Genomic DNA, 12,046 nt, shown 5'->3' on the forward strand with positions numbered 1-12,046 from the left:
TTCTTTTCCATAAAATGGTTACAAAAAGTACACAGAGCCAACCATCTTTATGCTCATTATGGATATATACTTTAGAGTCAATAGTCAGAGCCTGACTTTCAAAATATGAGAAATTTGCACAGCCACACCCAATAAGTTGAACGATCATTACCATTGCTCTCTAACGATAAGCTCTGCTAGCCCTGTGGCCCAAATCGCACTGCTTTGGATGAACATATGTTATACTATATATTGACATATTTTTCTACTTGGCGATCATCTCAGCAGATTTACTGTGATTTTTCATTGATGTTCCGTTATGTAAGTACTGAGAATAATTTATCTCTGAATGTGATGAACACAACAGAATTTTCATTTCTGGAAACATCATTAAGACAGTTGTAAAATGCACAGTAATGCCTACTTGACAGTTTTATGTTTATCTGCATGTTCTTGTGGGTTTCTGCCATGGAAATAAGGATATAGCTGTTTCAAAAGGGAAAGTCAGGGCCATTAAAATATGGGAATGGATCTTTGGTGTTTGAGAAACCAGTGCAGTCCTTCTACCTCCACTGAGTGTAATTACACTGTTAAGACAGCAATACACCTTCATGGCATTGGTGTGTAATGGGATACGCTATAAGCTCATGCTATATCTTACATCTGGCTTACTCACTCTGAATTCTAAAAAATAACATACTACACTCAATGACCACCATTTTACACAACAGATTAAACTGAGAATATGGCAAAGTGGCACTGCAGAAGGCAGGAAAATGAGAGTTGAACAGCCACAACTATGAACATTAACTGGTAGACACTGAAGTAATTTACTGGCACATTACCAGTGATGAGGGTGTAACTGACATCTGTAAAGGCTGGTTCAGCTCAACAGAGGTCCAAGATCCCTTCCTCTTCCCATTGGGATTCAACTGATCCATCCAGCGTATGGAGACCATTACACTAACCATCTGAGGCTGGCTGTGGTGAAAAATGTTTGACATCTACCATGATGTCTGGTGTGATGTCATTAGCAGGCCTAAGGGCCACAGAGTATCAGATGAAGTCTGAAAGGCCTGTTGGCCTACAAACTGAAGCCTTGCAGCTGAACATATGCATTCTTAGGAAAAGCTTGGAACTTCATGGCAGCTCATTAAAAAAGTGTGTTAATCTTAAAATAAGGTCTCTTGGGACTGACATTTTATGCTATCAACATTGTGCCAGAGAGATTATGATTGTTGCTTTATGTCCTGAAACAGACTTTGATCTCCCTCAAAATATAGGTATTCTTTAAGTGAGATTTTTTAGCAATATTTTTATGGAACAAATTGTAGAGAGTCCTTTTAAAGCAATTAATAGGTAGGCAGAGGTCCTGGTACACCTTGTACTCCCTTAGGGGGAGATATCAGCACATGCTGACATGCCTCTTCTCAGCAGCCTGACGTTCATATATCTGCGCACCGTCTCGACACTGTTTCTCTTGCGCTCCTGGCCTTTTGTTGAAGAACAAGGCAAATATGGGATGCTTGTGTAATCTTCTCCTGGAGTTTAAAAGAAAGAGACAAGAAAGGACAGCTTTTCTGGCCTAGTCTGACGCACCACTCTCCCGGGTCATGCCAAAGTCAATATTTATGGAGCGCAGCTGATGAAAAGAAGATGCAGGGGTGTGGCCGAGTGGAAGACTCGGAGACTCTTCACCCTCATTCAGACTGTCATTCTCATACGAGGGGAGTGTGGCTGTCACTGGCAAGGTATACGTGTTTATCTGACATCCAAAACCGCAATCAGTCACCCGCCCCGACTGTCGGCCATGACCAAACATGCCTCCCGGTGGGTCTGTCCAATCTGCACCAGACTTGCCCGGCTGAGTGAATGCCGATGAACGACAAACAACTAAGCTAAGAGAGGGAAGATTTTAGGACATGCAACGACAGAACAGTACAAGATCTCTCCATCTGACATTTATTCTACCTTTTCCCCATTCCACTTGTATTTCCAAGTACTACATTCCCATTACTTCCTATAAAAAACCACAAGCATGGGAATCTTTGGTCATCCACGATATCTGCATGCAGGAACATCACTCCTCCTTTTCCGTATGCTATGCCAGTCCTTACGTCGTAGTACGTTTTAAGATTTTGAAGAATGGAAACAGACTGAGCTGCATTAAGCTTAGTGGTTAAAAAATGTGCAACTTCTTTAGATGAGCACTACTGCTTCCTGACTTCAGAGCTGTCCATTTTTTAAGTGACCGACAAAAGAGGTATGTCTCTCTGGATGTGGAAGTGAGAACCAGCAGAAAAGAAATAAGTGTGAGTGATATCAAAATTTGTGGTTGCTCATATGACCAACATTTAGTCACAGCTTAAAATGTGTACTATGGACATATGACCGTTGTGACTGTTCACCCATGGCTCTAAAATTAGAACTAATTGCAGGCCATACAGGGAGAAAAGACAGAAATGACGTCCAGTCATGGCCACAGCCTTGCAGCTATTCATCCTCCAGTGTTTGGAGTGCCAGGAACAGCATGATGTCCATTGGAGCCACGGGGCCGTGGCTCTGGGAGGGCCCATGTGGATCCAGTCTCCATGACCACAGAAACCACAGCTTTCAGGAACATCACCCCATTCACACGCTCCCTATCTGGTCCCGTCCAGCAGGTCCCAGAGAGCTGCATGGTATATACCCATCATCTGACCCAGAAGACAACAGGAGAAAATGATCATCAGACACCTGCAGCACAGCAGAGTTGAGTTGTGTAAGTTTTAAAAATTGATCAAATGAAATATGTATGGACCTTTACGTTCACCTACCTTAAAGCAGTTTAAACATTCATCTGAATTTGAATTTGAAGAAAAAAGACAAATGGCTACTGAATGAGCATGCAGGCAGGTCTCCACATAGAAACATGATTCCGTAATTGAGATTTAATGACATGTCACAGGTCATGTCACATTAGACATTAATGATGTTTGAGATGAGAGCCTGCAAAGATGACAGTAAGCTGGACTGTGTTACCACTAAATCTGAAGCCAGGCATCAAACTGCACAAGCCTGAATATGGGTGTGGTCTCCTCAACACTGCACTGTGAGAGGAAAACAGAACAGAAATGACATTATTTTTCAACTGTGTTAGAAACATTCCCCTAGAGACGCTATTCATATACACAGTACACACAATTACATACTCTCCTGAATGTCAATGCTTTTATCATCTGTAATTGTATTATACACATATATAGAAAGCCTAGACTTTGGTTTGGGGTTATTCTGAGTCTACAAACTAACTTTGTGACCATGTGAGTAAAATATGCAGGTTTGATTAAAAGGTAAATAGCTTTTGTTCCAGTTCTGAAAGACAGGAACATTCCTTAGGGATCTGTTGGATGCAGGTTATTTTGGCTGTATGCAAGAATGTAAGAGAGAGAGAGTGGAAAAGCGAGAGGATGGAGTAGTGATTATGATACCATGTCAGTACTGCCATGCAGAAGAAGTCAAATGTACAGCTGTTTAATCCACTGACATTCACATTTCAGCACACAGCTCTTCAAAATATTGCATTACTGGTATGTGTTATATGGCCATGTGAAGGATGGTTTCCTCAAAAACAATTTATTATTTATATCCTGTTTATCTCAGACAGAATTGGGTCACAGATTGAGACTGTTCTGAGAAATCTACTAAAAGGACACCCTCAAAGGACCAAGAGAAATTCAATCATGTTTCAGTCTTCCTTGCAAAATACAATCCAACAATGTTATTTGGTCATGTACAAATGAAGTTTAGTCATGTTCTCATTTTAGAAGAGCAAAGGTAAAAGCAGAGCATCACTGATTGAAGATTATGGGTCCTTAAACATGCAGCCAAAATGGTTTTAGATTAGTTACAAACACTGCCAATGTTATAATAATCACACATCCCATAGCAATTGTTGGGATTCCATAAGAAACCAAAAACAGATGCCGCCTCTTGGGCATGAGTAGAGATATTAAATATATTTTCAGTAGACACAAATGCAACTTGTACAAGCCTTCAGGAAGTAAATCTGCATCCATCAATATGACCATAAATCAAGAACAAGTCATCTTATTAACTCCCTCTCACACACATATTGGCATGTGCGTGCACACACGCGCACACACACACACACACACACACACACACACACACAAAAACACAAAGACACACACCCCTACACACACACCAATGGACTTCTAGGAGTTGAGGAGTGTGTGGTGTGGAATAATGAAAAGTCCTGAATGATGTCTCAGTGGAGAAGATGGAGAACAGAATGTCTCAGGAGCGAGCTGGCTGAACAGCTGTGAGAGATTTTGCTGAAGCCAGACAAAAAGAAACAAAGAAGTGAAAAGTTTGGTGCGCATTTCCAAAGTACTGCTGCAGTGAGTCAGAAAGCGTACAACAAACACAGTGTGCACAATTGTGAACACACAATTGTCTTCAGAATTCTCCTTAGTTGTAAGCACTGGACCAGACATTGCTAAAGTGATTTATTTAAGACAATAGCTGATCCTTTGTTCTTTGTCTACTGGTGAAGGAACGAGATTATTGGGTGGGAGTAATTGGTGACAGCTCAGTGCCTGTGTTTCGGAACTCATGATGAGTGATGCCTTAAGTCAAGAGTGTGGCTGGGGTCAATCAAATAGTCCTTTATAAGCACTGTGATGCACTGGTTCACAGTTTTAGAGAAACTCCAAATCCCTGTGCTCATAATAGAGACTTAACATGAACAAAAGCCCCCGGCCTCAGACCAGCCATGACACAAAGGAAGGAGTGGCTGATAAGAAAGCGTAAAAATATTGGCAAAGTAAAGCACTCGGAGCAAAGGCAGAGCTCAATAAGTAGAACGCTCAGAGCGTGTGTGTAAGAAATTCATGTGTGAACCGTCACAGCAAAACCTCCATCCTGAGATCCTGTGTGAAGATTTAATACAGTCACGTCTCTACAGAGCACAGATGCTTCCTCAGAGCCCCGGCAGTGAGCCTCCAGGTCTCAGCGCAGCATTCAAAGTGCGCAGGACAGAGATGCTCAGAGGAGGTGGCTCGGCTCCTGTCTGCACTTGCACACCAGATGCGCTCTGCCTCAGCTCTGGAATGTGTTTGTGAGAGCAGTTTAACCACTGACCCACCCAACCATTACCACAGAAATCTGATCCACTCAATCCACTCAACCTCCCCCTCAATGTGTGTGTGTGTGTGTGTGTGTGTGTGTGTGCATGTGTATGTGTGCATGCGTGCGTGTGTGTGTGCTTGTGTGTGTGTGGCTGTGTGTGTGTGTGCTGTGCGTGTGTGTGTGTGTGTGTGCGTGCATGTGTGCTTGTGTGCATGTGTGTGCATGCGTGCGTGGCTGTGTGTGTGCGCGCACGTGCATGTGTGTGCTTGTGTGTGTGTGCGTGGCTGTGTGTGTGTGTGCTTGTATGCGTGTGTGCGTGTGTGTGTGCTTGTATGCGTGTGTGCATGTGTGGCTGTGTGTACGTGCATGTGTGCATGCGTGTGTGCTTCTGTGCGTGTGTGGCTGTGTGTGGCTGTGTGTGTGTGTGTGTGTGTGTGTGTGTGTGTGTGTGTGTGTGTGTGTGTGTGTGTGTGTGTGCGTGCGTGGCTGTGTGTTTGTGTGTGTGTGCGTGGCTGTGTGTGTGTGTGTGTGTGAGTGTGTGTGTGTCTGTGTGTGTGATCCTTGCTTACTCATTTATTTCCTCTATCTTTGTTCTTCTTTATCTGCTTTTTCTTTCTATCCCTAAAGCCACTAAGCTTTATTTCGCTCTGAACACCACTAAAATATATACAGCTTCAAACTTAATCTCAGACACACAGTCACACTGACTGTACTTCAGTTGTACCTTTAAACAATGACAGAGCAATAAACTAAACCTTGACAGAATTTATAGATGGTCATTCCATTTAGAATAATTTGGCAGTCAAAAATTATATTCAAACTATTTGCCTTTTTCTGCTGTTTCTGTTATGAATGAGATTCAAAATATGATAGTGTGATAGTATTCTGCCTATAAAAAGCAATAAAGATTTAAAAGATGAACAATGTCTGATACATTTGTCAGCTGAATATATGCTAGCCTCCCCTGAGGCTGCTCTGGACTGCTCGTTGTTGTAGCTACATAAGAGACTGTGACAAGGAATGATAGAAAGATGTTCCTGCTCTCTGTTTTTAATGATGTTCTTGCATCAGCACTCTTAAACAAATTCTTTATGTATTCATAGCAAAGGGAGCATTCCTTCATTTGCTTTTGGTTAAATTGTTGAATTTACCACATTTATGAATGATACGTTTGAAAAATGTGCAAGGTCTTCCCCTTTTTAATGCAGAAGGTGTCAAGTTTCAGGCCAGCTTTTCTATTCTTGAAAATCATATTAATTATTTTCCAACAAATGCTTTTTCACTAATGCTCAGAAGATCTCGAGATGCTAAACAAGGCAGTTCTTCACTGATAATAGAGAATGCACTGTCTTTGACTTCAATCCCAACATTTTAGCCCCCCCAGTTTCTCCTGGCTTTTCTCATTTCCTTCACGTGATGCTTGATGCCATACTCCTATTAGGATGTTGGAGACTAAACCGCTCAGGAATGTCAGACCCACAGTTCTCGCAAACTGCGATGCCTCATTTAGGTGTGTTTAGGCAGGGGATAATGGCAACATCCATTAACATAAGACTCCTAGAGTTTACACAGAGTTGTGCTTAAAAAGGAGATGTATGACTGTTAGTTGATTACAAATAAACAAGACATTTTGTATATTAAAGTGGTTAGAATGTAACTGGAACTCCTTCAGAAGGAGGTTCAAAATCGGGGGAAAGAGAAAGCAAGAGAAGACAAAGGGTCCCATAGATTAAGAAAATGTGCCCTGAGTCTGTATGTCTCATTAGTTCTGACAGTTTGACACAAAACTAAGATGAAATAAAGGACTATATATGCAAAATACAGTAAATACAGTAAATTGGCTTTGGGTGAACAGCATTTGTCTTAAAAAAGCTTTTTTTTTTTGTCTTAAAAAACAGCATTTGTCAAATAAACAAAAAGGTACTGAAAGATGCATGTTTTTGTAAATTACTACTTTTCAAAGATTAAAATGAAAAATATGGCATCTTAGTGAACCATTAAAAATTTGATAAATATATACTATCATCTGGGTAAAATGTACAATTTACAAACAATTATAATTAAAACAATTTTATTACAAAGGATTCTACCACTCTTTTACACACTAGTATTTTTATACACTAGTGCATCCCAATGCAATAAGCTTCCTGGGTCCGGCTTAGGAGTTTGAAACTAAGATGACAAAAAAGAAGAAAGAGACTTACTATGCATAGAAAGAGACTTACTATACATAGAAAGAGACTTACTATGCATAGAAAGAGACTTACTATACATAGAAAGAGACTTACTATGCATAGAAAGAGACTTACTATGCATAGAAAGAGACTTACTATACATAGAAAGAGACTTACTATACATAGAAAGAGACTTACTATACATAGAAAGAGACTTACTATACATAGAAAGAGACTTACTATGCATAGAAAGAGACTTACTATACATAGAAAGAGACTTACTATGCATAGAAAGAGACTTACTATGCATAGAAAGAGACTTACTATACATAGAAAGAGACTTACTATACATAGAAAGAGACTTACTATACATAGAAAGAGACTTACTATGCATAGAAAGAGACTTACTATGCATAGAAAGAGACTTACTATACATAGAAAGAGACTTACTATGCATAGAAAGAGACTTACTATACATAGAAAGAGACTTACTATACATAGAAAGAGACTTACTATACATAGAAAGAGACTTACTATGCATAGAAAGAGACTTACTATACATAGAAAGAGACTTACTATGCATAGAAAGAGACTTACTATACATAGAAAGAGACTTACTATACATAGAAAGAGACTTACTATACATAGAAAGAGACTTACTATGCATAGAAAGAGACTTACTATACATAGAAAGAGACTTACTATACATAGAAAGAGACTTACTATGCATAGAAAGAGACTTACTATACATAGAAAGAGACTTACTATACATAGAAAGAGACTTACTATACATAGAAAGAGACTTACTATGCATAGAAAGAGACTTACTATGCATAGAAAGAGACTTACTATACATAGAAAGAGACTTACTATGCATAGAAAGAGACTTACTATACATAGAAAGAGACTTACTATACATAGAAAGAGACTTACTATACATAGAAAGAGACTTACTATACATAGAAAGAGACTTACTATGCATAGAAAGAGACTTACTATGCATAGAAAGAGACTTACTATACATAGAAAGAGACTTACTATACATAGAAAGAGACTTACTATGCATAGAAAGAGACTTACTATACATAGAAAGAGACTTACTATACATAGAAAGAGACTTACTATACATAGAAAGAGACTTACTATGCATAGAAAGAGACTTACTATACATAGAAAGAGACTTACTATGCATAGAAAGAGACTTACTATACATAGAAAGAGACTTACTATACATAGAAAGAGACTTACTATACATAGAAAGAGACTTACTATGCATAGAAAGAGACTTACTATACATAGAAAGAGACTTACTATACATAGAAAGAGACTTACTATACATAGAAAGAGACTTACTATACATAGAGTCACCAATTGTTATTTCAGTTTTTCTTGTTATTCTGATAAATGAAAAGTATTTTGGCACCAATCCCCTCATTCCCTTCCCTTCAGCATCAGCGTACTAGTCTGGTGGTCCTTTGTGCATGTATGTATAGGAGTGCATGTGTGTGCGTGTGTGCGAATATGCACATATGGAAACATTTAATAGATTTTAAATGTTACATGAGTGTCTTAATCTTATTAGCCAGGAGGTCAAATTAAAGTTGTCTCTAATTCTAGTAACTATTATATTCTACTGTGGGTGTAAGTACACCAAAGCACAATCAAGAGGCAAATGAAAAATCCAGTGGTATTAAACTTTTACAACAGTAGTATTATAGTTATAGGCCGTGGTCATGTGCATAGAATACTTCCCGCATGATGTACAAGATATGTACTGTATTTCGGATATCTTGTGGATATTGCAACACGGTGAGACAGACTGCTTTCGCAAACGAAACTGAGGCAATGCTGACCTCAAGCGTCTATAGAATTCATTACATTATTGCGAATTTCCTTGGGGGAATATTGGATTTGAATAATAGGCTAGGTTTCAGTGAATTCTGTGTTTGTTAAAATTTTTCTGCATGTCCCACATTATGACGATCAACAAACCTCGCCATGTGAATACTTATTATTTGTTATATATATGTTCATGAAGAGAAATCAGAAATTATTCACATGTAAATAATGTACATGTTTGTTATCATAGTAATATGATATTACAGAACAGGGAATATCAATTATTCACACAGGACACTGTAAAGGTACTGCGTTAACCATTTTGAGTAGCATACATGCAAAACTCTGCTCCAGGTGAGGCTCGAACTCACAACCTCGGCATGGCTTTGCAATGTACTGTCATATAAGTACCGCGCGCTAACCGATTGCGCCACTGGAGCTCAGAGTCGTCAGCTTCGTAACTGAGTTTATAAGTGTGTTTATAAGGCACTCCTATTTTAATATTTTTTTTTATATGTAAGGAAGGTTCAATTCATTTCGTTACAGCAAAACCATACCCTGCATCATCGACTACTGAACGATTTGGAGGTGACCTGGATTAATTGACCAAGAACGTTTAAACACGTTTATCAGACACAATGGATTTCAGGTTGTAGTTTATGATGGTACGACGAAATAACAACGGGGCACTTAGCTCTGCGTTTATGAGCATAACATTAAGAACATATTGATGCACTTATCCCCATTCCTCACGTCTGTACTTTCATTGCAGTGAAGCGAAGCATTTTAACTCGCCTCCCTTTGATTCCTAAAACACGTGGCTGGCACTTCTGCATGGTGGATTATGAGGGGCAATTGTAGTATGAAGCAGCTACATAATTGAATATATAAATTACGAACTCATATTTTCACATGGGAAGGATTAAAGTAGGTGTGTATTTGAGGATTTGGCGATATCTATTAGCAGAAATTAAACATATAGTATTCAAAACCATGTTTTCGTTAAGAGTATAATAACCTATAACTACGAGGGAGGCGGAGGGATACTCGGTGTGCTAACCGCTAGATCACACTAAATCGTATACACTTTCCCTTTTTAAAAGAAATTAAAATTAGCTGCTCCTGTTGTAATCTACCCTTTCTGGAAATTAGGAACTGTCGAACGTTTCTCGCGTGTCTGTTCTGTTCTTTTGAGCCAGGGTAACACTTTAATTATAGGCATATAATCCAACAACAACAACAACAACAAAAAAACGTTTTATAATATTTGCTTTGGTTGAAAAGCGTCTAGGCTACTAGACATGAAGTTGTTTAGTTTAGAATTTAGTACTTTAAATGTACTACTTTTACTAGTACTTTAATTAATTTGATAGATTGCAATACATTATAAATTTCGTAAGCAACAATGAAACATTAGTGAAATAATGTTTGCTTAATGCAGGAGCTACAATGTACATTTGTGTTTTATATCATTTTATACAGCCTATGGTTATTAATCTTATTTTATGCTCTTTATTTTTTATTCTGCTTTATATAAAACACTTTAAATTACCGTTTTTATTAAAAGTGCTGCATAAATGAAGCTTGTCATGTCTATCTTGCAACATGACAATTTAACATTTATTTCCATATTTATGATCATTCTCCCCATTGAATAATCTCGCCTTCATATGTCATGGCTGAAATGGCAGAGACAACGCCTTAACTGAAGGAGATTTGCAAGCAAATTCAGTCTTAATTGAAACATATTATAATCTGCCAATTTCTTACATTTTATTTTACAACTCCACGCTTTTCACTTGTATTTTTCCCCTTAACTTACCCCATGACAGGTTAGAAAATGCCAGCTCCACTTTTCACCTTTGAAGATATCAGCATGTTAACAAAACTAATCAGTCTTTCTGCCTAAGATTTTCACCTGACATTCTGACATTTTTGCCAATCCTTTATTTTTCACTAAAATTGCAAAGTCCAGTTACTATCCAGTTAAGGCATAACAAAGCAAATCGAGTAACACCTCAGAGGCTTACTGCTTCTGTGGTAACACCATTGTGGATCTTGGATGTTATCTTGGGACTGCCAGGAAACAACTTAGTGTTAAGGATTTTCTGTTGCCAGGCTCCATGGAAGCCAGCCACTATTTGCTTCCTGAATCTGGTGATGGCTGATGTTCTGCTCCTTCTTGTCCTTCGGAGGTCGGACTTTTGGCCACGCACTTTGCTACCTCCACTTTTTCATGCTGCCAGTGAAACAGGCAGCAAGCGTCATCTTCATCACCCTTCTGGTAATAGACGGCTTCTACAGAAGAGTCCTCCAACATCATTCCATTTGCCACCTCAGCATTCAGCACACAGTAATCACTGACACAGGTCTAGATTACAGTGATGACCCTTTGGCTTCCTCTGCTTTTGAGCAAGAAACTAAAGACTGTCTGATAACTGATAAGCAGGAATAAGGGTGCACAATTCATTCTGTCTGATAGAGTTTGTCCTGGCTTTCCTGCTAGTAGTGGTGTGCTGTGTGCATCTGTTCCCACATATGTGGTAACAGTCAGCTTCTAAAGCATCACAGAGTGAAACGTACAAATAATTTGCTTTTGACTCTTGTGGTCATGTTTGTCTTCTGCTTCCTGTCCTGTTATATCATGGGCTGTGGTCTCTTCCACCAAGATGTCTCCTCATGCTCCCCCCAGCTTCTGGTCGGTCAGCTGTTCTGGCTGTCATTTAGCCTCATCTAACTAAAGAGTGCTGTGGACCCATCTTCTACGCCTTATCACGTGCTTCTTTCTGAAACATTCTAAAGTTAGCAGTTGCACAGGGCTCACTCAGTACTGGCTAAGAATCAAGGAGGCCAGATCCCTAAGACCAACATGAGAAATCCCTATGACCAATTATGTAAGTTGTAAAAAGAACCAATATTTG

The 12,046-nt window shown here is 39.1% G+C and overlaps 1 non-coding gene and 1 pseudogene across 1 annotated transcript; one reads left to right on the forward strand and one right to left on the reverse strand.

Moving 5' to 3' along the window:
- Window positions 1-4,725: 4,725 nt before the first annotated feature.
- LOC145655350 (hydroxycarboxylic acid receptor 3-like) lies at window positions 4,726-11,862 on the forward strand (annotated as a pseudogene).
- Window positions 9,472-9,565, reverse strand: trnai-uau (transfer RNA isoleucine (anticodon UAU)). Its single transcript has 2 exons — window positions 9,528-9,565; window positions 9,472-9,507 (listed from the first exon to the last, which is right to left on the reverse strand). It is a non-coding gene; the product is annotated as a tRNA-Ile (tRNA).
- Window positions 11,863-12,046: the final 184 nt, after the last annotated feature.

The sequence above is a fragment of the Electrophorus electricus genome, unplaced genomic scaffold, assembly GCF_041902795.1.
Source record: "Electrophorus electricus isolate QZ-2024a unplaced genomic scaffold, ASM4190279v1 Scaffold229, whole genome shotgun sequence".
Lineage (NCBI taxonomy): Eukaryota > Metazoa > Chordata > Actinopteri > Gymnotiformes > Gymnotidae > Electrophorus > Electrophorus electricus.